The sequence below is a fragment of the Pezoporus flaviventris genome, unplaced genomic scaffold (genome assembly GCF_033815535.1).
Source record: "Pezoporus flaviventris isolate CSIRO_AGI_PZ_B2104156 unplaced genomic scaffold, CSIRO_AGI_Pfla_v1 ptg000054l, whole genome shotgun sequence".
Lineage (NCBI taxonomy): Eukaryota > Metazoa > Chordata > Aves > Psittaciformes > Psittacidae > Pezoporus > Pezoporus flaviventris.
This window is the reverse complement of record NW_026892602.1, coordinates 3,600,632-3,625,880: the sequence shown is the minus strand read 5'-3', so window position 1 is coordinate 3,625,880 and position 25,249 is coordinate 3,600,632. Positions and strand designations below refer to the sequence as shown.

General features: G+C 40.0%; 1 long non-coding RNA gene across 1 annotated transcript; it reads left to right on the top strand.

Moving 5' to 3' along the window:
* Positions 1–8,723: 8,723 nt before the first annotated feature.
* LOC133277223 (uncharacterized) lies at positions 8,724–18,889 on the top strand. Its single transcript, XR_009746133.1, has 3 exons — positions 8,724–8,858; positions 17,630–17,824; positions 18,748–18,889. It is a non-coding gene; the product is annotated as an uncharacterized LOC133277223 (long non-coding RNA).
* Positions 18,890–25,249: the final 6,360 nt, after the last annotated feature.

Genomic DNA, 25,249 nt, shown 5'->3' with positions numbered 1-25,249 from the left:
CAAGGGAGATGGGACAAAATGTTGTCTCAGCTGACACCAGAAAATGTATTCCCTCTATTACTTCACATCATTAATTTCAGTGGAATTAACAGAGGGGTCATCTGAGTCAATGTAAGTGTTATTCTAAGTGCTTACATGAAACACCTTTATTTGTCTATAGAACTCTTTAACTCCTTTAAACTTCCAAAAACTCTCTTAATGGAGGCCACCTGGTTTGTGAACTGCTGAGAACCAGCAGTTAGGACTGGACACATGCGAGGCTGTGTAGCTTGGAGCTCAAGAACTACTGCTTGTCCAGGGTGTCAGGAAGTCAATTTTTATTAATGCTGATGAAGTTTTGCCTTCTCTACCCATTTGATTAAGTACATTTAAAATATAAGCATGCCTTAACTTGTTTCATCTCTTAAGTGTTAGTTCAACTAATTTTGTGGTTACAATGAATGAGGAGAACAGGGGTAAATATTGCAGAACTGTAACTATTATTTTGTTATTAATACCTTACTTCAGATGAGCTATTATGTCAGGATTGGGCCTGTAGAAGTGTTCAGAAGGCATGAATGAGTGGTTGAAAAAATACAGAAAGTCGCTTTGTTCATATATATAAACAACTCCACTGACACTTTCATTCTTCATCCTAAATAACAGTTTAGATTTGAACATGAGTGAGCAAATAACACATCTATGACTGTGCTGTAACTTCACTGTTGTACTTCCTGTACTATTTTTTAGGATGTTTTAAAAAAAACAAAACATTGGTTGTCATAAGGACTGTGAACAAAACACAGGGCTGGAGAGGCCACAATTCTCATATGTTCAACATGCTTCTTGGTACCTGTTCCTTAGGATAACTGCTTCACAAGCCTTCTCTTTCAAGGCATCCTTAAGGCTGTTTAATATCCTCTTAGTTGACATTTCTGCCAGCTCTCAGCACTATGAAGAGTTGCTGAACTAAACCATATTAGCAGGTCTTTACAATTATTTGTAAATTTTGGGATACTTGGAAGATTATTGCACTGGTACATTGCCTTTGGTGCCTGAGGGAAGCACGAATTATATCTTATCTGCAGGAATAGCACTGAGAAAACAGACCGTCTTATGAGATGCTGTGGTCCTCAACCCACTTCCAATTCCATCGCTAGGATTGTCAGGGTACAATTTATATCAGTGAGCAGAATGGACAGAGGCTCTAACATTAGAGTTTCGCATGAATCTAATGCATGGGAATTGGATTTTTTTCCTTAAATGGATAAAAATATCTTCTCATCTGAAAGCTTAAACTGATGAAATTTCAGAATTCCATTTGGAGAGACAGAAAAACAGATGATCTGTTTTTTAAAAACTCTTTTTGATAGCTGGTTCTTCTTGGTGGTTCAGTTTGTTGAAGTATACTGACACAAAGCATTTCAAACTTTAGACTATATACCTGACTTCAGTAAAGTTTGTCTATAATTGTCTGTTTTTAACTCAGGAAAACTACTGCTTTCTGATACTTACTAGTCCAGGATTGTCAGGACTGGAACCTGGAAGTTATGTTCCTAAAATTTCAAAGAAGTGGTCCAGTTTTCAAAAGCTCTGAGAAACCTCTGAGTGCCACGGAAATTGTCTAAGGTCAGGCTGGTTCTTTTGTAAGCTAAATTTAAGCTCCTATGTACTAAAAACGCCAAGGAAGAAATATCCCATATCATAAGCCAGTTATTTAAAAAGAGACATACTTTTAACATCTGCTTAATTGAAAACAAAGCTTATTTTCTATGTGATAGGAACATATTTATGTTTTTGGTTATGCTATTTGTGTAATTTCCAACTTTAAAGGATGTCAATTATTGCATAAATCTACTGGCTAGTGAGTCATTTACACTGGCTCCTAAAGTAGGAATTAAAATGTATAGCTATATATCTATTATCTATTGTCTATCTGCTGTTGGGAGCTGCTGAGAGACCTGCTGGTGTACCTTACAGATCTGGCAGTGGGAAAGACTGTCATAAATCTCTCAGCTGTTCTGTACCAGGGCATTGCAACAGGAGGCTGTAGGGAGCTTCTATCTGACCGTAATGTGAGAAACTCTCACTGCTGTGCACATTGTCCGTGGTGGAGACTGAAAATTAAGGCCATTGTCTCACCAAAGAGCCTCACCAATAGAGGCTCCACTCGAGTCTGCAGCTCCTAATTAATTTCAGGCTGAGCATGAAGGCTTCCTACCTGTAAGTGAAATGAAATCCTGTCTCGCTTCTGCTTGGGGTTTTGCCATGGCGTTCGGTGACAGCAGATTTCGTCACTGGATGGTGTACTCTGACATGGGAGTGGGAGAGTGTGAACTGAGCTGGAACACTGAAACCACGAGAAGGGCAGCAACTTGGAGGATAGCATGTGTGGTAAAAGGAGGAAGCACCTGGAAGATAGAATCACTTCTCCATGCAAACGTTGTCTAAAAAGGGGTGTCTTGAGTGGTAAAAGTTTTTTAATATGTGAGCTTCAATTTTATCTCTGTGTTTTCTTATGTTTGAGTTTGTTTACACTTTATCATGAGAAACATGGTAGAGGGTAATTTTTTTTTTTAGGGTAATTGCCATTATCATACAAAATCAGAATATAATTCAGATTGGAAGAAACCTAGGGAGATCCTGAGTCTTTTGTGGCTTAAAGGGACATCAGACCAGATTACTCAAGGCCCTCTTGCAGATGGGGTTTCATAAGTCTCTCAGGGGCCCTTGTGCCCTGCCTTGTGGTCCCTGGGAGATGTTTCTTCTATAATAAGAGGCAGGTCCTGACTGAGCAAACTGGCCACACTGTGCTCAGCCCGTGCTAATGCTCTGGGGTTCCTTTACCTGTTTCCACCTGAGAGTCACCCCTGTTCAGCTGGTGCAGTTACTGCCACAAGGCAAGTACTGACTGACCATAATCCTCAGAGGGGGTATATACACTTCTTTTTTACTTTTCTTTCTTTATTTAATTTTTAATAAAGTCATGCAAATACCAGAATAAAATTTATGTTGGGGAGAGGTCCACAGGTACTGAGATGTGTTTTCAAAATCACACAGGCACAAGTTCTCTTTCCATTTTCGTGTCTTATGCTCTGATTTCCAGGTGTGCTTGCTTCCATGTTACATAGAAATGAGTGCTAAGTGTATGAGCTACATGCACTTAGACATCACCCAGATCCTTTCTGGGTGCTTTTTTTTTTTTCTTTGTTGGCAAGAAATGGAATAACACTGGCATCTCAACTGACATTTCCTCTCTCAATAAAACACAGGTCTGCTGGTTTAAGGGGTTTGAGTCAACTACTACAGGCCAGTAATAGCTGCTGTGATTTTGTGACTGGGGAAAATTCCACTCATAGCAGCACTGTGACCCCTGTGAAATCAATGATGCTGCATCAGTGTAAAAAAAAGTTTGTTCCAGTGATTTGAAAATGTCCAACACATGTCTCTGTAAAGGCTGGTGGCTGACCTGGCTAGCTTTCTGAAGCAATCTTCTGTCGCTTCCCGGCTCTCTTCAGGAAAGGAACTGTAATAACAGTGCTGGTTCCTGAAATTTGTTGGAAAAAAACATATAGAATGATGTGCATTAAAAAACAAATGTAATAGCATTTTTGTTTCTAAATGAAAGGCAGAGAGACCAAGGCTGCTAATCCTAATGTTCTGGCTACTCTGCAGATTTTACTGTATAAGTTAGAAGTGTGTTTCTTTTTCTTTGTGGTGCTGGTTGTGTTGGGAAGGAATCCAGCACACAATTCACCCCAAGTAAAGTAATAAATAGGGCATGTTTATTCAGAAATGCCCTTCTTCCAAGCAAAATGTCCTTGCCTGACCCATAAATGACTTGCTCAAATTTTCAGATCCAGGAGAAGCATTATGCCAAGGCCAGGAGTGGAAAGCACCAGCCATCCTGTGGCAGATGACAGGTGTGTGATTTTGCATGGCTAGCCCTGGGCTGGTGCTCAGTCCTGTTGGGATGATTTCTCTCCATGTCTGTAGGGTACTTTCAGCCACGGTGGATTGGCTTTAGCTTTTCATGTTCTAGTTAGCTGTGCCTTCAGAATTGCCAATTTGCCCATTTAAGCCCTCTGTGTTTGAGGTTTTCCACAAACTCCTGCAGTCATGTGAGAAATTTAGCTATTACTAAAAGGTTTTAGGTTTTGTGAGAATAGAAAAAAACTTCTAAGCATGAATTGCAAATGCCAACTTCACAAACAAATAAAATGAACTTTTACGTTCATTAAGCTTTAACATCTCCTGGTTTTCTAGGACATCATTTCTGACTTGTGACTATTTGGGCTTGGCAGCACTACTGCTGACTCTTCGTGCATGTAGGCTGCATTTCTGTTGCTTGGTTTGACATAGCCCTGGGAGACTTATTTCCACTCTCTGTGCATTTGTGACAGCCTGGGCAGAGCAAGAGAATCTACTTTTCAATTCAAGTTTTTTCTTTCCCCTTATTTTAGCTTCAAACATTTTATCTTTTAGGATATAAATTTGGCTATTATTCTTAAAACATATTATAATGCATGGTATAATTATTGGTGATAAGTTGTATAAATCACTGGATAAGTGTGTACAAATTGGCATTGGATGGACTGGAGGGATATTTTGACAGTGGCAGGTTAAGTATTAGAAGGAAAATTAGACCATGCAATAATTTTGAATCTGCATGACAGTTTCTGAACATTGACTTTGCACATACTTTTTTTAGGTTCTCCTTTGGTGTCACACATATGTTGCCTCCTCTTGAAAACAGAGGTTGACATCTGAAGGCCAGTGCTGTCACATTCTACTAGATGGTCATCAGTTTTGTCAGAGGACACAGTTTTACTGACTTCTACTTAAACTTTTCATTTTTTATTAATACGAAGATATATACTAGTTTCTGGACCTTGGCCAAAGACTCTGAGGTCTTGTAAATTATATTTTACAAGTTTTTTAGAAGGGAAAAGACAAGAACCCTTTTCTTTGATCAGGTAAATGTGTGACTATAATAGTAGTAGAAGTATCTTTGAAGTGTTTTCCTTCACATTGCATAGAAGTCCCTTAAGTATAAAGCACCAAAGAACCACACCCAAGAAGGTCTAAGGTAATTTTGTTGTTTGTGCTATGCTGGAATTTTTTTGTTTCAAGAATGTTTGTCTAATAGGGCATGGTTGAAATGACCCTCTTAAAATCTACCGTTAAAACTTGAAATGACACAAGCTTGAATCATGCAAGCAAAAGGGCATTACCTTGGATTTATGTGCTTGAGTCTCTTGGCACAGGCAGAGCATCCAGAAAATAGAGTTTTAACCAGTAGAAATGCTCCCAGATTCTACAGGTGTGTTGCTGTAGACCACAGTCCGAACATGTCTCCCTTCTTTCCTACCTGAGAGTAGACTCATATTGGAACATGTCCAGTGCTTTAATGAATTACAAACCTGTAAAATATTTCTTTCCCTCTGCCTGTAGGAACTGCTCTTTAACCTGTCAGTGAGACGGTACAAATAGTCACTCGAGACTGACTCACAGAGAAGTATGTTGTACATGGAAACAAGGGCTGTGCCACAGAGCCAGTCCACTATACCTCAGCCACATACTGGAATGCAGTGCCAAAGGATGGAAAGAAACCTCATGGCCATGCTTGATGCCAAGCACATGTGTGGGAGCTTCTTGCCAAAGCAGATAGGCAAGAAAAACCTCAGGCAGGAGCTGGGGAGAGAGCTTGGGGTAGGGTCAGGCAGGGAAAAACATTCCTGGCATTTCTGCTCCTGCGCTGCACAGGGAAAGTGATGCCAAACAACACACGCGCCATTGGCATCTCCAATTACTTCTGCTTCTGCAAGTCATGAACCATTCCACTGAAGCCAATAGCACCTCATTAATGTTAAACTGATGTGAATAAAAGGCGACCAGGACATATATGTTTCGATACCTTTATACCACTGGGTCTGATTCTACTTTTACTACACCAGTTTGATATTGATACAGCACTTCTGGCTTCTGTGACATGACTATGTATTTAATGTGGGTCAGCAAGAGCTCACGCAGCTTCATTTACTTCAAATATATGTGCCTATGGCTGTTGGGAAAGGATGGGTCTGTAAAAGAAGAACAGAAAATGGGAAGTAAGGATAGGAAGGGGATCAAGAAACAGGTCAAGGATGGAGCTTTTTATTTCTTGTCCACGTTCGTCTATCACTTGTTGCCTTTGTCAGTGAAAAATTGGAGAGATGAAAGAAGGGAATGTCTCCTGAGTTAGTGGTTGTCTTCAGGCTGAATGAAGCCCTGGAGTAGGAGCATGCTAGTCCTCCCTTCTTCCTTCAATTCAGCTGTTCTGTGTGCTGGGGAAAAAACCCACCACTTCTTTTTTTTTTTTTTTTTTCAATACAGAATAGGAAAGAACTACAAGGAAATGGAGCAGATCATTTTTTCCAGTTTGCCTTGGGGTTTCCTGGAATTTTTGCTACTGTACATTTATTTAAAGTAACTCTATCTGTTTAAATACATGCTGATCTTTGGCTGCTCTGAGATCAGAATCAGACCCGAAGAATGCCTTTGGCTTTGCAGTCATTTTTGTATTGTCAGTTCCTCCTCCTCACCCCCTGTCACGCTGACCTCTGTGGTGTCAGGTGACAGGAGGATAAACTGCAACATATGTGGTCCAGAAAGCAGGTTATGATCCAAACCACTGCAGAAATTGTGATGTGGTGTCAGTCTCCTCGAGGATGACAAAGCAATCTGTTTCCAGATGAAGGTAGATGTAAGATAAATGTTTGACTGCTATTTTATTTTTGTTGGCATTAACCAGACACTATTACTATTTTGTGGCTTTGTCACCACCAATTATGACCTAAAATAACATCATGGACTGCAAAGTGTTATGATCCAAAACTCCTATGGCTCTTCACAGTGATACTGTGAATAAATAGGATGAACTCCAATGATTCAATAGTACATGTTTAATAAGACTTCACAAAGTTATATCAGGCACTTAGAGAGGATGTTTAGAAATGAAGGCTCAATCCTTGAGTATCTAACCCAGATGAACTGCCTCCTTAATTCTGCTGATACAGTATGTGCAACAAAGGGTTTCCTAGACCTTTTGAAAGTTTTTTTGTTGTGCATGCATTTAAATAGTCAGTGCAATTGTCATTGTTACATACCCAAATGAAAACAAATCTTTTCTAGTGAAACTTAGGATGTTATGCAATAAACAGAAATTTATTGTTTAATCCTCCAACCAAGCGATTGCACAGCAAATGGAATTAATTGAGATTTTTTGTTGGCTGTCTCAGTTTCACAATAAGCATGTTTTTATTTGAGCAATGTATTTATATAATAAAATTATTTCAACAAAAAAAAAATTATTCAAATGGAGCAGCTTTGTTGTAAATCATACTGCACTTTTTTTTCCTTAAATGTAATTTATATCAGTATCATTTGTTAGAGCTGGGAAATCACTGAAATCTTCTTAAAAAGGTAAAATGCTTTACTTTTTTATTGTCTAGACTATATGTAAGCCATTGCTAATTAATACTGCCCTTTCTGATGGCTTTGCAACAGGCTTAACTCAAACAAACCAATTGTAAATGATTTTTCAATGTAAACTTTTAAGAATATAGCCTAAGGGCTTGCTCAACATAAAAGTACAATTTACAAAACATAAGTTTTAACTAAGGTCAGGATATATCAGGCGATGATGGATGTACATGTAAAAACATCTGACTGCGGAATGACAACATTTTCTTCAAGACTAAGCAAAATGTTGGTGGCAATGATAAGCAGAATGAAAAATAGCCTTGAATGAACTAGCCAGAAGGTTCAAGGTCTGGTTTGCTGGTTTGTTTTATTTTATCTCATTTTGGTTTAGGGTTCTTTTTCTGTGTGTTTTGGTTTTCTTCAGAGTTTCACAAATCAAAGTTCCAGAGATGCTGCAAGCAGTACAGCCTGAGTTTTAAACCTGTTCTCTACAGAAGGCCCATGACAAAGTCAGACTTTTCAATGTCATCTGTTGTCTTGGGTCTCAGATAGAAATTTGCTCCTTTCTTTCTTCTAGCTGCTTAAGCAGAGCCTCTCCACTGTAGGACTGTGCCACATGGTGTGGCACTGACTAATGTTCATGGTACAGTTCACCTGGCTTTAAGCTGCCAGCTACTGAATGGAAGATGTTATGTCACTGTGATGCAAAGCACTAATCTAGTATATCCTAATGTCACCGGTTTAAGCTTGTTCACCGTTTTGGAGGGGTAAAGTCTGGTGAGAAGGTTTCTGTTTGAATAGGTGGTGCTTGACTGCTCCACACTGTCTTTTAAGACTATTCATCCTTATTGTCTGTCTTTCAACAGCCTGAGTGAAGTTGGCACAAGCTTGCATCATGTGCTGTATCTAATTTGGCAGAAGCAGTCACATGTCCATAGTGTGATCTGTATCAGATTTGTATGGCTGAGTCATCTGGTATCAATTCTTGTGGAGCAAAGGCTCCATAGCTCCATAGCTGCAGATCCTCACATGTTCCCAGAGCTCCCGCTCCCGTCTTGTAACTCATTTTTCACAGTTCTGCTGTAGCCTCCCTCCTCCAGCATCTTCCGAACTTATCCAATGCCTTTTCTGTAGCTCGGGAACATCTTTTCCCAGGCACACATGTCACCTCATCCTGGATTCAGCAGCCCAGTAAGTCACAGTGTGGTGTCTCCACAGCCTCATGTAAAGGGGTTGGAGAAAATTGTTTCTTATCAAGCCACTTCCTTCTCAGCTGAAAACCGTTGTGCTGGTCATCGACCTACCACCCGCTGTGACTGCACCTGGCTCCTTCACCCACAAGGTGAAATGAAAGACAGCCAAAGACATGCCCATGGTTTCAGAAAATGGAGGTGGAAACTGTACACCGGAGCCCGGTCAGTGGGTTATCAGCCAAGTTCTGACTGAAAGTTTGTAATTTTGTTGAAGCAAAACCTAATTTTGCTGATGAAGAAAAGGCTTATTAATTTTATTTTTAATAAAAACACTGTTGCCTTCTTTGTCATTTATTAGAATTCCAATCTTATTGACCAAATAGGGTGTGTATTTTAGTTGTTGGCGAAACGCAATGGATGCTACTTGGAAAAACAAAAAGCGCAGCTTAGTTGAGTTAGAAACATTTATAACTTCTGCTATCATACTTATTTGTTCTCTCCTCTTGTGAGAGAAGTCATACCACTGATGCAGTCTCCCCTCTTTTTTTCTTGTCATCTATAACTACACTGAAGGGCTTAATAACCACACATTTTATCCAGTTTCTCGGCTTGACGACAGGCATTGTTTAATGGGAGTACAATCAGTGTCCTGGCTCTTTGAGAGAGCCAAGGCAGTGCTCACAGTGGAAATCACTGAAAATAAACATGTGGGAGCTTAAATGCTCTTTAATAACTCCTTCTGCTTGTTTGGTTAGCAATTTTGATGATTTTTGTCCGTTGTGTCTGGCTCTGCTGCTGTAGAGACATGGTTATTTATGTTTCCAGAGGAAGTCATGATCTCTTTATATAAACTGTGAGACAGAGGTAGAATATAGTAAATTCTGATTCAGAGTAAGCATTTTAATTTTGTAGCTCTAAGGCCAAACCCAAAGATCCATAAACAAGCAGCACAGGGTAGATATTTTTCTCACCAAGTTTTAAATCATTAACTGTTGATAGTGTTAACCATTAGATCAAGAATTGGCTTTTAGTCTACAATAAAATTAGGATATTGATTAGGATACTCCTGTGCCTAGTACCTAGAAAAGCTATGGATTTGTTACATAGGCACACTACAGGCAGGTCTTTTCTATAGCTTTTATTTCTTAGGTACTTATATCTACTAATAGCAAGATGATGTTACAAAATGGCACTACCTGTGTGGTGGAAACAGGTGCTTATTTCCTTCTCAGAGATGCCATGGGTTGATGTATGGAGCTTGGGATGCTATGTGCTTGACTGCAACTGTATGTTCTTCATCTGAAATGAAGGGTTTAGAAAGATCTCAGCTGGCTTGCAGCATTACAGTCCTTGAGTATTATAACTTTTGCAGTGCTCATGAAGTATTTTAGCAAGCACTTGGCTGCTGTTTATCCCTCAACAATACCCCAGACTGCTTGCTCCCCCAAGAAACATGGACAGTTTCCCTGAGACCTCTGGGAAGGGCTCAGCCTTGCCACAACAAAGAGCTCGAGCTCAAATTCCACTTCTACTGTCTCTCCCCAACAGGAATCTGCAGAAGCTTTGCTCTGCAGTGTGTGATGGCTGTGGCATTTCCTGCGCCACGGCCCAGCTGGGGCAGGGCAGGGAGGGAAGGTGATAATCCCCTTGGTGTTAGCATTTAGCACCTATCTGGCAGCACACCCTATGCATGCCAGGAGATTAGCACTGGGACAGAGCTACGCTGTCTGGAAACTTTGCCATCAGTGAAGTGAAACATCACTTTAAATTAGGATAGTGTGTGAGAGTGCTGTTGACATGTACTCAGACAATCCTCAGAGCTCCACTGATGCTCAGGGTACCAGCATTTGTCCCAGTTGGTGGTCCAAAGCCCTGGAGCACCAGAACATACCACAGAATTAGTGTTTCAATACCCAGTGCCTGATTGCACAGCAATGGCACAGTGACTGGCTGCTCAAAGCTAATTTTCAGGAGACTTGGACACCTGTCCTAATTGAGGTAGTGAATATGCCACCCAGTCTCAACCTCTGCTTGGGTGTCCTTTCTTTTAAGCACATTGGTGAAGGACAGTGCAAAATGTTCCCTAGACCTTATTAATAAGGGAAGCAGTTTTCCTTCAAACCTTCTTCAGAAAACCAGCACATTATCAGGCAGCCTGGAGTGCACTCTGTCCTCTTGCATTATATGAGTGATTCAGATTTTTGCATAATATGTTTAATTTGCAACTTATGTATGTGGTAATTTGGGAGACATTTGAGTAGGACGTTTCCTTTTCTTGCTACTGCTAGTGCTTGAAATGATGAAAATTTATTCATTCTTAAGTGAAGTACATGGGGAAGAGTAGCCAAGAGCTCTGGCTGTGGGAAGCGGAGCCAGCAGTGTATTCAACAAAAGTATATATTAATATGGAACACAAGGGAGGAATGTTTTTTTTTCTCTTTCTTCACTGCTTTATTTTGCAATGACAGAAGCTGCCTTTAAGAGACAAGAGTAGGAATTTTTGAACATGCTCCCTTTTCCTTTCAAAACCTTAATGTTACCAGTGGGTCAGTTTAGCTGGCTATTTTACATGTTTCCACAGAGCCTGTTGGGGAATGCTGTGAGATGAGTATTGATCCTGCCCCCCAGCAGGAGCAAATTGCTTCTGCCCTCCTTACCTTTTTTTGGTTTAGGGCAGCTTTTTATAACATTATTTATAATTTCTCACGTATAATGGTTTGTGCATTATATATTTTATTTATTATCAAATTAAATAGGTAAACGGCAAAAATCAGAATCTAATTTTATTTACTATATTCTCAGTTATATTTTTTCCAGATGTTTGGAAACAGTCAAAATATGAAGAAATGCCAAGTAACAAATATCTAGGGCACCTCACAAAAGTCCATTAGTGACCTCCTGCTCTTTCAAAAAGACTTGCTGATTCAGTAGCATTCAGTAGCCTAGATGTTGCTCCTCATGTGTGCATACACACACATAAATGCATGTGCACACACTTGCACATACACACAGAAGCATAATGGTGCCTGATGGTGCCTGGAAATGCGTCTGGAATGGTGTCTGGAATGGTGTCTGGAAACCCCAACAGTGTTGGCAGGCTGGAACCAAAACCTAACCATCACCTACCCCAGTGCTGTCTCTGCTATGCAATGGTGTTCATTACAGAGCATACTTTCAGTCTGCCAATACCAACACACATCTCTTTAGTCCCTGCTGTCCTGACAATTTCTCATCTTCCTCTCTATGTGGATTAGTACTTTAACCCCGCTTTTTGCCTGCTCCTCATCAGTGGTACTTGCTCAACATCTGCTCAGAGATGTCTTGTGAGGAAATGCCCGGCAAATCGCCCCGTGGTTTGCAGAATGAATTCCCTAATGACGCTCTCATTAATAGTGCTTGCTGCCAAATGCTGTTTGCTTTTACTTTCAGAGCTGTCTGCATTAATAATGAGTACCTCCACTTGGAAATTATTTACATGAAGTATTGTGCTCATGTCATTGTCACAGGCAGCAGCTTCAGACTGGGTGAGAGTGAGACCCTGCAATGAATTCCTGGAGCAGCTCAGCTGCTGTGAATGCTGGTTACCCTGTCAGCAGCACACCCCTGCCCAAAGGTGAGGCTGCGTGGCAAAGGGATTATGGCAGTTTCCCAGCAGCACTATTGCACGTCAGGAGCTAGAGTCTTCAGGACAAACTAAATGCAAATTGATATTAACAATACATTTGGGTCCAGATAGATAGAGGAGATATATATGGATGTTACACACAGGGGGCACATGGGAGGGCACGATGGTGTAGGCAAGACCAGTAGAAATGACCAGCAAAAGCAAACGCCAGACCACAGTTATCTCTGCAGGATGCTTCTGCAGAAAGCTGTGAATTTCCATACTCTCCTGGCTGCCCTATCTGAGACAGAAAGTGCTTGATTACTTCACAGCAAAAAAGTCCCGGGAGAAGCAGAACTATTTCTTGTGATAAAAGCTGGCTGCACAGTTAGGGAAGATGAGCTTGTCAGGGGTGCTGCTGCACTCAGGCTGAACCTGTGGGAAGTGTGCCTGTTCCTAATAAATGTTATGTGTATTTATGTGGCAGTCATTGTGCTTTGGAAGGAGGGAGTCACAGAAATAATTAGTTAAGAGCGTGATGTTTTTGGCACAGATTCCCTTTCTCAAGTAGCTGTGATGTTCATATATAAGAAAAATTGATTTGGCAACTAGACAGGATTTCAGCACGCTCTTGGTTATGGAAATCAGCTATGGGCATGGAGGAAATCTGTATATTGATTCATAAACTGACTTGATGACTTGTTCATGCTGTAATATTTTCATGGGCTTTTACCCAAAATAAAAATGTCAGTAGGTACCACTTGACTGTGCTACAACACCGTCTAAAACGGTGGGAATAATGCAGGGAAGAAAAGGGATTTCCCATTAGACAGAAGCCTTTGCTGTCTGTGCTAATTATTTTTTTCCTTGAATAACAAGTTTTTCTCATTCCCCTCATTTATTGTGTTAAAATGTGTATGTATAAAACAGCCAGGGAAAAATGGCTTCCTATGGAAGACCCTCAGCTTCAGGGACATTCCTCTTTCGCAAGAGCTCAGGAAAACCAGTCCTGCTTCTACTCATACAATCATGTGGCAATACTGCTAGAACTGCCATGACTACCTGTCTGTAATAGTCTGAGAATAACTTTACTTTGATATCATGTAGTAGGCAAAAACCAGCATGTCTTGCTGACTCTTCTTTTGGCCAGGCTGGTTAGGGGAATGTTTAGTCAGCATCATCACTGATCCAAGACTGCCTTGTGGAAAACACCTACTAATACACTGACTCCTCATGAACATGTTTCTCTGCAGGTTTGAAATCCTAATCCTTGAATAATACCTCCTCCTCCTTCACGGTTTTGTTTGGAGATGTTCCAGTGCTGCCCGATCTTGACCCTATTTGACTTAAGGTATGTAGGCTCAAAAGAGAGACAGTATGGCTGGTAGCCATTATTAAAATGAACGGAAACTATGTCATGTATAGTTTCATTTAAGATCCACTGTGATAACAATAAGCGATCAAATTCTGATCTCACTTACAGCAGCATGCTTCCGTTGTGACTTCAGAGAAAATCAATGGGTGCAATGTGAGATGAGTCACCACACATACACTGTGCCATAGCAGAACAGTTTTCTCCATAAATAATGTCTCTTTTGGCAAGACACTTTAAAAAAAAAACCCTGAAAATCTATATTATATTGAACTGCACAGGTTTAAGAAAGAGGCCTTATACATAACAGTACATTTTTGAACCTGAACGTTGTTCCTTGTGGACTAAATCTTCCCTTAAGACAGTTAGTTACTCATTTTCACAAGATTTCTGCAAGTCTTTTCCATGATTGGTGCGTAGGATTAAAAGATCTCTGGGGCCTTGTTTGAAACTACTGTGTTTGGACACCACCTTATGTACTGAAAGCACTTATGGAGAAATGATGTCTCAAGGTGGACTGTTAGAAACATGGGGGAATTTTCATATCCTCAGGTAGAGACAAGAAGGCCATTTTGTCATTTGATGCTTGGCTTCTTGCTGCTTGCTAAATAGTCTGCCAAACTTGTGGTTAACAAGTGATTTAAATGTAGTCTGAAGGCAGCTTTTGTTTCCTTCAACTGTTATTTTAAGAAAAGTAATAGAATCATAGAATCATATGGGTTGGAAAGGACCTTTAGATCATCTAGTTCCACCTCCCCTGCCATGGGGAGGGACACCTCACACTAAAAAGTCCCTTCAAAATAATTGACTAACTGTATAATTGATGTTGCCTATGCAGTGTGTACCAGCCAAAGCTAATGGGTAGTGAGAGCATTGGCATCTTGGTAGAGGCTGCCCTAAACCCTTCAGAGAACCTCTGCCTGCCCTCCCTTTATGCTCTTGGGTAGGAGAGGGCATGTTTAGTTTTCTGCTTACTCTATTCCCTTTTGTACTTGTTCATTTGCTAGGTGCATAAAGGAGAGGAGGTCACTTGTGCACATGGGATAAAGAGGTATTATGAATTCTAAAGTGTTTGCTTTATCGGGAAAAGCTCAGCGAGCAGGAGAGTGCAGGAACATAATGTGTGAATTTTTAATGAATGCTGTGCCAAGTGTTTGTGCTTTTTCTTTCTACCTGTAGCAGCTTTATTCATCTGGGAGAGTACTGCATACAAGATATTATTTAGTAGTATGCTGGCTGCTGTTTAGTTTTAATAAATTAAATCCTTTATATCAATGTAATATTCCTTAGACAAGCACTTCCAAGACAGATTAGAAATGAACTTAAGGGGATTAAAAGCGTCTCTTGCTAAAAACCATGTTTCAGATTGGAAATCCACTTATTTATGTCACTTTCAGTGGACTACATTTGTCTTTAATATGTTGCTACTGCTAAAGAAAGCAGTGTTTTGCCCATGACTGCAGCCTTTCTGCTCTGCTTTACATACACAGCAATGTTTATTTTCTTCAGTACAGTAAGTTGCTTTGGGAAAGATTGATGGCTTCCCATAAAACTGTGAGCAACCATTTTCTTTCTGATTTACAGAAAACAAAACATTTAATGGATCTGGCATTTTAAACAGCATCAGTCTCTTTACAAAATAGGAAACTGCATGAGTGAAAGGTGTGAGTAGAGAGAAAAATCTGCTTTGATTTTCCCCTTGCAGTGTTGTAGCAGGCTGAAAAGATCAACTGGAAGGTTGTTGCTTTCTGTGAAATCCTGGACATCTTGGAAGCAGCCTGGTTTAGCTGGTGTTAACTCAGGTCTGCAGCAGACTGAGGGGAGGCACTAGCTCTCTCTTCTAACTTGTACCAGCTTATCTGTTTCTATGTCAAACACTTGTCCTAGCACATGGTTCAATGAATGCCAATCCCAGTGGGAGGGCCTCTGGTATACCAACCCAAAATCTCTTGAATACGTCATGCAGAGGTTTGCTATACCACCACTCTGCAGTATAAAAACTGTTGCTGGGCAGTATGTATGAAAGATCAAATGCTGTCTTGTCCATGCTTATCCATTGCCCCATCAGTAGGTGTCCAGCCACCAAAACCTGAGTGCTTTGGTCAGCCCAGCAAAACCACAGCCATACCCCTCTCCAGAGCTTTGGCATGTTTGTTCTGCTGGATATCTGGTCGTGCACAGATGACTATGAACATTAACAGGAAACCTTTCATTCCTAGGCTCTGGTAGGAGCTTCTTATTAATCACCAACCAAATCAGACAATACTGACCTGGAAATGTCTGGATGCTCCCTGATTGTCTCACACTGTGAAATTTCAACAGGGCAGGATCCAGCCCTGTGGAATAAATGAAGAGGATCTCATGGCAGATGAACAATTATAAGGTTGAATATTCTGAGTATTCACACAGTTTAAAGACCATATTTCAGCCCCATAAGAGACAATAACAGACTAGGATATGTGTTTGGCAATCTGAAATTTCACTTCATCTCCCAGACTACAAAAATGCACAGTTTTGGAGTTTACGTCCCACAGCTGTTGAATGCAATGAGGTTAGAAAAGGTCCTAGGTCAAGAGGGTGAAAGAAGGAAGAACTCTTTTTGAGAATCTTCACAAGGGACGGAGACTGGGGAGCCTTTCAGGACAATTTGTTTTTACCTTTTCTTAAGTGAGTTAAAAATCTTTGCTCTACAGTGAGGACAGAAAAAATTATGAGAGTAAATTGAAAATTAGAAATAATATGAGAAATGAATGTTTTAATCAGAATGAGGTCTTTCAGTCTATTTACTGCTGCTATTTGCATGTGAGATCATGGAACTTCAATGCTTGCTCCTTACATGACAGCACCAAGAGCTCAGTTGCAGTTTACAGGTATGTTATTCAATTGCTTTGCAGATAGGTTGGGCAGAGGGAGAGGTTCAACCCCACAGCACATAAGGTTTGTCTTGGTAACTGCATCCTGGAGACAGTGCTGGATTTTGTTACTTTAGGCACACCTCCCACCATCATTACTTAAAACAGTTTCAGAATAATTTCTATTCCATCTTATACAGCAAAGTATTGATACTCTGTACAGTTTTGGTCAGTATTCAGACACTCTCTGTCAGCTTTTCATGCCCAGAAGCCAATCCTCAGATTGAATTGTAGGGCATCTGATCAAGCAAGGCTGCATTTTCAAAGCAAAACTCAAAGATTGAGTTGCTTGATTCCACTGATATTCAAAAGGGACCTACAGTGAGGTTTTGTATTAACCTTGTATTCCTAGGACTGTATAAGAACAGGCTGGCAAGCAGAAATTAAACCACGATCTTTATTTAAATTATTTTCTTCTGTTTTGTTTTCTGAAGGTAGATCTCATTCATTTCCCCAGACCCACATTTTTTGCTCATCATAGCACTGACCAGCCATCTAAATCCTTATATAATGCACATGGTAACAAGAGCTGACTGAAATTTCACCGCTAGTTTTAGACTGGAGAGGGTAGATTCATTTTCTGCACAGTAATGATGCACTCTACTGCCAGTGTCCCCACTATGTGTGCACTGGTCATAAGACCTGGGGATAAAACTTATATATATTGCCACACAGCTTATATGAAACAAAAAAAATCCTTAACATTCAAGAAAAAAATACATAATTAGGATCAGGGCTGGAATTTCACTGGGAAATGTGGTGCAAAAATTGGTTCTCATTTTAAATTAAGCTTTCAATGGCAAGTGCTTGGCTTTCAGCAACTCCTCTGAAACTGTTTTAATTGAAGTTCCATGAAAATCTGGGGAGTTCAGCTCAAGTTCACCTCCCAAACCCATCCTGATTTCATTAAAGATTTGATCTTTCTTTATTTGCCAATAAAATATATACGTGGTAAACATATGTGTGTATAAATCAGTATCTGCCATGTAACTGTTTTGGTTTGATTTTTTTTTTGTCTTTTTTGTTTGTTTTGGTTCTTTATTGTTTGTTTCTTTTGGTTTGTTTTTGTTTTAAATAAAGAAACAGTTTCCCTTTGTTTATGAAGGATGAGCTCTGCTCTGTGTATGCAATAAGAGATTGAAGGAACAGTCCATGGGAAATCCTTCCTATTGCCCCAGGTTGGGATTTGGAGTGCAGGACACACTGCTTCTTGCCAGTTTCTTTTGCACTAGTGTTAATGCAGTGGAAATTCCATGATCCACATGAGCTGGGCATGGAGCTTGCCTTGGTCAAGCTCAGGGTATTTCCATATTATTTGCATGTGACTGTTTTCTATTTCTGTCTCTAAGACCCAGTAAAGGTCTTGATTCCTCATAGGGAAGGGTGTTGTTCAAGCTTTTATCTGGACAATGATTTTATGATTTCTTTTTCTTTTACCCCTTCATCTTCAATCCTTTTCCAGCTGCAGTGACCAGATGTTCCTGTAACAGCACCAGCAGGCTGAGGCTACTTATACCAAGGCACATTATCACTTCGCTAAACCAGTCAAATAGTAGGATGAGCTTTCAAAAGTTATCTCCATATATCCAACTCAGTTAGAGAGTCCTTTCAAAGCAGTGAATTTGGAGACATTCATTTTGGCCCTTCAGGGCAGAGTCCAGCATTCCCATTTATATCCTAATGTCACCGGTTTAAGCTTGTTCACCGTTTTGGAGGGGTAAAGTCTGGTGAGAAGGTTTCTGTTTGAATAGGTGGTGCTTGACTGCTCTACACTGTCTTTTAAGACTATTCATCCTTATTGTCTGTCTTTCAACAGCCTGAGTGAAGTTGGCACAAGCTTGCATCATGTGCTGTATCTAATTTGGCAGAAGCAGTCACATGTCCATAGTGTGATCTGTATCAGATTTGTATGGCTGAGTCATCTGGTATCAATTCTTGTGGAGCAAAGGCTCCATAGCTCCATAGCTGCAGATCCTCACATGTTCCCAGAGCTCCCGCTCCCGTCTTGTAACTCATTTTTCACAGTTCTGCTGTAGCCTCCCTCCTCCAGCATCTTCCGAACTTATCCAATGCCTTTTCTGTAGCTCGGGAACATCTTTTCCCAGGCACACATGTCACCTCATCCTGGACTCAGCAGCCCAGTAAGTCACAGTGTGGTGTCTCCACAGCCTCATGTAAAGGGGTTGGAGAAAATTGTTTCTTATCAAGCCACTTCCTTCTCAGCTGAAAACCGTTGTGCTGGTCATCGACCTACCACCCGCTGTGACTGCACCTGGCTCCTTCACCCACAAGGTGAAATGAAAGACAGCCAAAGACATGCCCATGGTTTCAGAAAATGGAGGTGGAAACAGTACACCGGAGCCCGGTCAGTGGGTTATCAGCCAAGTTCTGACTGAAAGTTTGTAATTTTGTTGAAGCAAAACTTAATTTTGCTGATGAAGAAAAGGCTTATTAATTTTATTTTTAATAAAAACACTGTTGCCTTCTTTGTCATTTATTAGAATTCCAATCTTATTGACCAAATAGGGTGTGTATTTTAGTTGTTGGTGAAACGCAATGGATGCTACTTGGAAAAACAAAAAGCGCAGCTTAGTTGAGTTAGAAACATTTATAACTTATTGCTTCCCGTGTCTGACTTGTGCTCTGTATCAGTTGTGGCCTTCTCATGATATCTCTATATGCCCTTTTCAAGCAAGGTTTAAGCCAGTTTCTTTTGCACTTGTATTAATGCCGTGAAAATACCATGATCTGCATGGCCTGGACATGGATCTTGCGCTGGTTCCATGTTATTTGCATGTAACCATTTTTTGTTCTTATCTCTAAGACCCAGTAAGGGTCTTGATTACCCTTAAGGAAAGGTGTTGCACAGCCTTGTGTCTGGACAATGATTTTATGATTATTTTGTTTTTTTTTTACGCCTTCAGCTTCATTCCTTTTCCAGCTGCAGATATTCCTGTAACAGCACATAGGGGCTGAGGCTACTTACACCAAGGCATATTACCTCTTTGCTAAACCAGCCAAATAGTAGGACGTCTTAAAAAGTTATCTCCATATATCCAACTCAGTTAGTGAGTCCTTTCAAAGCAGTGAATTTGGAGACATTCACTTTGCCCTTTCTGGACAGAAACCAGTGTTCACATTTACTTCAAAATCTCTGTTGTGTAGATTCCCATGGGACCAAGAGGAAGGATTCCTGGCAATTGCTGGTGTTCCTGTTTTTATTTTGTGTGAGACTCTGGATTAAAATGTTTTAAAAATGGTGTACATCCTGAGTTCCCCAAGGCAGAGGACTGTTACATACTCAAGTCCTGTATCAGTCCACTATGTAGCAGTATGCCAATGTCTCTTCTCTTGATTATCACCATGGTACCATTTTTTCAGTTTTGTCTTCCTCTTGGCATAACTGATACCGGCTTCTTTTTTTTTTTTGTTCTATTATTTTATTCTATTGCCATTGTAAATATTACCTGTTCAACAAGGCTCCTTGCAAGCCCTGCATGTAGCTATCTGCGGTTTTAGTGAATTGGATCTCCGTGTTTCTGTTCAGAGTCCAGCTGGAGCTACACATCTTTGTTTCATGTATTTAATGTACTCAAAATTCACTAAATGATAGTTTATAATACCATTATCAACAGTTAAAGACATTATAACTTCAAGAAATGAAAAGAAAGTGCAGCCATATGTGGAAATGCTTTATTTTGTGCACTTTTAACCCTCACAATAGTTCAGCTGCAAAAATAGGGACAACAACGAGTGGCAGGGAGAAAATCTTATGTCTGCAAAATCATTTTTCAACTTTCCCTCCAGTGCTGTCATGAAAGAGCACTGTGCTATTTGGATGGTAAATAACAACTGAGGACTAATTTATTTTTCTTCATAAAATTATTTCTTGAATTGGATTCAAATGTGTTCCTTATTACATGGTTTGATAATTCAGTGATGCTTTCCCCCCATAACATACGAGCTGATTTAAACCTTCACTCCCAAACAGCCTCAGGCTTATTAAGAACAGTGTGGACTGAGTATGGATTAGGTTTAAAAGTAATAAAAAAGTAGACCTGTTGGTTAGGTGAAAAATTCACTATCAGATTCCTGAGTGCAGCTTTCTTTTCATGTGCAAACTGCATTAAATGAGGCATTTAATTCAACAAATCCATAGTTCTGATCCACCAGAAATAGAGACTGGGTTAGTTCAATTTGTAACAAACGATCTCCATATGATCAAAGTCCTGAGAGCTGATTCCAACATACTGCTTAAATTAGTCTAACACCGAAGTGTTTGGCTCTGGGACAATATTTGGAATGTCTTACCAGAAGAAAAATTCCTCTGCACACATGGTTCCAATATCTGTGAATGCCAGCCTTGCTTTTTAATGGGCTGACAGGGAGCCTCCGTGCTAACTTTCTGACTCCAAAAAGTTCTTGTGCTGTCACCCGCAAACCAGCTTGGATAATTTTTCCTTGGCTTCCTTATTAAAGCCTGAATGAAGGGATTGTGTGGCTTTCTTAATGTCACTTGGTCTGCTTGCCATAAATTCAAGCACTCATGATGAAAGCTCCACTTACATTTCGCTGGAAAATGGAATCAAGGAGAATGCACCCTCGTTCACAATAAATAACTAAAGTTGAGTTATTAAGTGTATTTCATATACCGGTGCCTTATTACATCAGCAGTTTAGATAATGGCTTCTTAAAAATACTCCTCTACTGAAATCGAGGAAGAGCGGGTTGTACATAGGCATCCCGGTGCATAAAAACCAAACCAGCGGCTAGAGCAATAACTTAGGACTGTATTAACAAGTATCAAATATTTACATTTTTACATGCTGCTGTCCGTTTAGATTAAGCAACCATAGCAATAGCAGCAGTTAGCAGCAAGGGCCATATTTGCTCCAGCCCTGCCAGGGAATTCTCAGCTGGGATTGTTTGTTTGCTTTGTGCAATGAAGACTTGAGCTGTTTACATTGTAGCTCCAGTTTTAGAGAGTGCTAATTATGCTCTGCTGTTGAACCCCTCCATTTCTCAGAACCTGCTGTCCTGCAAAAACACTTTACATCAGTCCTGGGGAAAGCAATCTGACTTGTGGCCGGCAACAAAGGGTGCTCCAGTGTGTTATAACTGGGTTTCTTTTTTAATGTGGTAAGCGGCACTAAATGGAACTTTATGCCTTTAACTCCACTTGTCTTTTTCTTTCTTTTTTTTTTTTTTTTCTGAAAGAAAGGACAACATTTTCAAAGTCCTTGGCTGAATTTCCTCTTGCAATTTTACTGCTTTTTATGGAACTTCTTAATGTGAAATTGGCTGATATAATTCAGCCAGAGGGGTCTGTCGGTCTATTTACATACATTAAACATGCATATCATTCTTTATATTTTCCCCCCATTATTATACGTGCAGTGGAATGTAATAAATTGACACTCACCCAGGAACAGACAGAGCTGACAGTGAGTAAATGCCATGATTAGCATGTTATTGTTATAACTTTGCAGTTCCTTCGTGATTAGTTAAAATATATGTTGAATGGCTATGAAATTATTTTTAAATCTGTGCTAAGCATTGCTTGATATTTTATAACAGCCAGAGTGGGAGAAGGAGGCAGGATGAAGGATAAAAGGTTGGCACTCAGAAATTCAACAAACCCGCTGTTTTCATGGTAACTATTCTGAACAGGTGGCTAAGTAAGCCAATTAAACAGACTTTAAGAACAAATTATGATAGTAATCCATTGTCTGGGATCATTGAAATGTGCTGTGAGGAATCTGTTCCCCAGAGCCACCTGAATAATGAAAATCTATTTTTGTATCATTTTATTGTTTTCCTATCATCATTGAATGTTCAAAGGTTCTCACTCTTTTTTCTTTTCCTTTTTTTTTTTTTTCCCCTTAGGGGTGGATGGAGGGGAAAGGAGAGAGAGAGCTTTTTCCAGATTTTTTGAAAAAGGGCGTGATCTAATGAGAAAAAAAAAAAAAATTAACATGTAAGAGCATATTTTCCTTCAAGCAAAACAAGAGTTTGCTCATGAATTTTTGTAACTATTTTAGAAAAAGAGTTGAAAACATTCAATAAATTTATAGACATGCATGAACAAAAGCTCAAAGTTGTTCTAACAGAAATATTTTCACCAGAAAAGTGTCTGGCAAAAGCCAGGAAAGAAAGTGTGAAATATGAGAGGAACCAATAATAGACCCTTAAGCTCTAGCAGAGGGCTCCAGTGATGTAGGGACCTCTTTCCAGTTTTGGGGAAAGTCTATCCAAGGATTGGGAAGACAATGCGCTAAACCATCTGCTTGAGCTAGTTTAGCCCTCTCATTGACAGATCTTTCATTTCAGTGGCATAACTTTAAAGTTAAGACAGGACCTAACAAGTTTTGGGCTGTAACTAGTAGTCTCCAATACAGATCGTCTCCTCTGAATGGTCTTGCTCAGTGATAAGCTGGCATTGATTAAAAAACACACTGATGACCGACAATCACTATACTAAGGGGAGGGAAACAGTAAATTTATGTCTTTTCTTTCTTTTTCTTTTTAGATGTGGGACAGAAAAAAGTTTTCTGATTTCAGGCCATTGTATAACAACAGCTCCGAGCTGCCATGTAGGGCTGCATTTGAACCGCTGACCTAGGAACAAAATAAATTATGTGTAGGCTGAGGTATGGAGATGGTGTGTGACAGAAGAATAGTGCTCAGAAATGGTTTTCATGAGATTCTGTATTCATTTAAGTAATGTAACTGTTTAGCCAATTTATTCATTTGACAAGTTCCTTTTTAACCGTCCTAATACACCATTTAGCCTAAGATGGCCTTCATTAGTTTATTAGATATTCATCGAGAGAGATTTTAGCATAAATACAGTTCCAAAGAGGATTACCACCCAGGGAATCTATTCTTTTAACCTACTTATTCAGCTATCAAGTATTTGTTGAAATGGACTTGTATTTGCTTAGTCTCTTTAATGAAGCCTAGAAAAGCTTTTCTGCAAAGGGAATATTGTTTTGTCAAAATTAGCTTACTTAAATAGTTTTCAAAGCAGTCTGAGAACAAAGATTTCAAAGCTACAGCTCCAGCCTAATATTTACTTTTTACACTGTACAGTAGTTTAGACTTGCCAGAAAAGGTGCACTTGCTTTTTTGTTTTGTTTTGTTTAAATTTCTCTGCTTCTAGTTGTGAGATATATATGTCATTTCTAGGGGTATGGAACTAATTGAGGAATATGTCTTGCCCTTGTTGAGGTGAACAGGGCAGATAAATAAAAACTCCATTGGACATAAATCTCCGCCACTAACATCAAAGAAACAGGATCCTGCTAAGTGTATTTGTATAATGCAGTAATTTATGCAAAAAGCAGCTTTTGTCAGCAATGCAACAAAGCAGCTTTGATAAATGTCCCCTAATTTATTGTCATGTATCTCAAATCAAAGTAAAACATTTACAGCCTGCATACTGAAGGAACCCAGGCCCAGGGTACTTAAAGAGTTTCTCTCCCTTTCCATCTCCCTCTTTTTTAAAAAAAAAAGTACAAAAAGCTAAGTTGGGCAAAAGGTTAAAAAGGATCTCTTTGAATGCTAAGTACTTTATACAAATTATGGGGAAAAATAATAATGAAGCTGCTTAAAGAGTGACAGAAAAGCCTGTACAAATTCAGATTAAAAAATCCGCTTAGCTTTTCTCCTGTCGGTAGTGTTTGACGAATCATAATGTGGACACTAATTGTGTTTTACAGGGGCAATTCCAGTTTCTCAGGTTCTGAAGGAATAAAACAGTGACTGTTTGGAGTCAGTGTTTCCCTTCCTGTCTCGCCTATGGATTCTTCTGAGAAGCCTCTTTCATATGCGTGACACATTCTGGATGTCTGATCAAGTGTAAGTTGGTGGGGGGGGTATTTTTATTACTGAATTCAGGCAGGAAAATCACACACTAGAAGAGGAGAAGGCCTATTGTGCCGCAAGCTCCATCCCCACTGATGGGGTAATGGAGCTATACCAAAAGGCTGATTGTACTTTTGTGGTGCAGAAACAAGTTGACTTTTCTCCCTGCTTTTTGGGAGAATTATTAGACCTACTGGTTTGACATAGATAAGCAGACTACTTGGCCTTGCATCATCATGCATTGCACAAAAATTGTACAGAGGGCTATTTTATAATTAGAAGATATCATGAATGGATATGGCTGATAAGGCACAGCCTGAAATGGGCTTGACATGATGTCTGTTAGTGGCGTTAGATGTAAGCCTTGGCACTGGCAAGCATGCAGGAGTTGTGCCTGTAGCCAGTGGTTCAGCCCTGTCCCCCATCAGGAGGTCCCCCCAGGAGAACACTCTCCAGCTGGATGCTCTAGCTCCAGCTGAGCACTGAGGTTTGCAGGACCCTGTCTGCTGAGATTAGAAAAGAAAAATCAGCTACCAAGGTGCCCGTCACACCTGCAGGGCTGCTGCTGAAGTTGCAGGAGCTAGACCAGGGAAGGCCTGAAATCAGCTTCCTGGAGGGAGATGACAATGCCTATCCATCAGGTGGATAAATTTAAACTGTGTGGGTTTCTCAGTCACCCACAATGTCTTTCAGCTAAAAAAAAACAAAAGAGATACGGCTTCTCCTCAAACCCCTTTAATATTTAGGGGGAGTGATAAATAAAGTTCTGTTTTAGCAGAGATCTAGCACGGCTCCACATGTCATTTTGCTTCAGAAGTAGACAGCATTTCTATGTTTTTTACTTAGAAAGCTCTGTTTA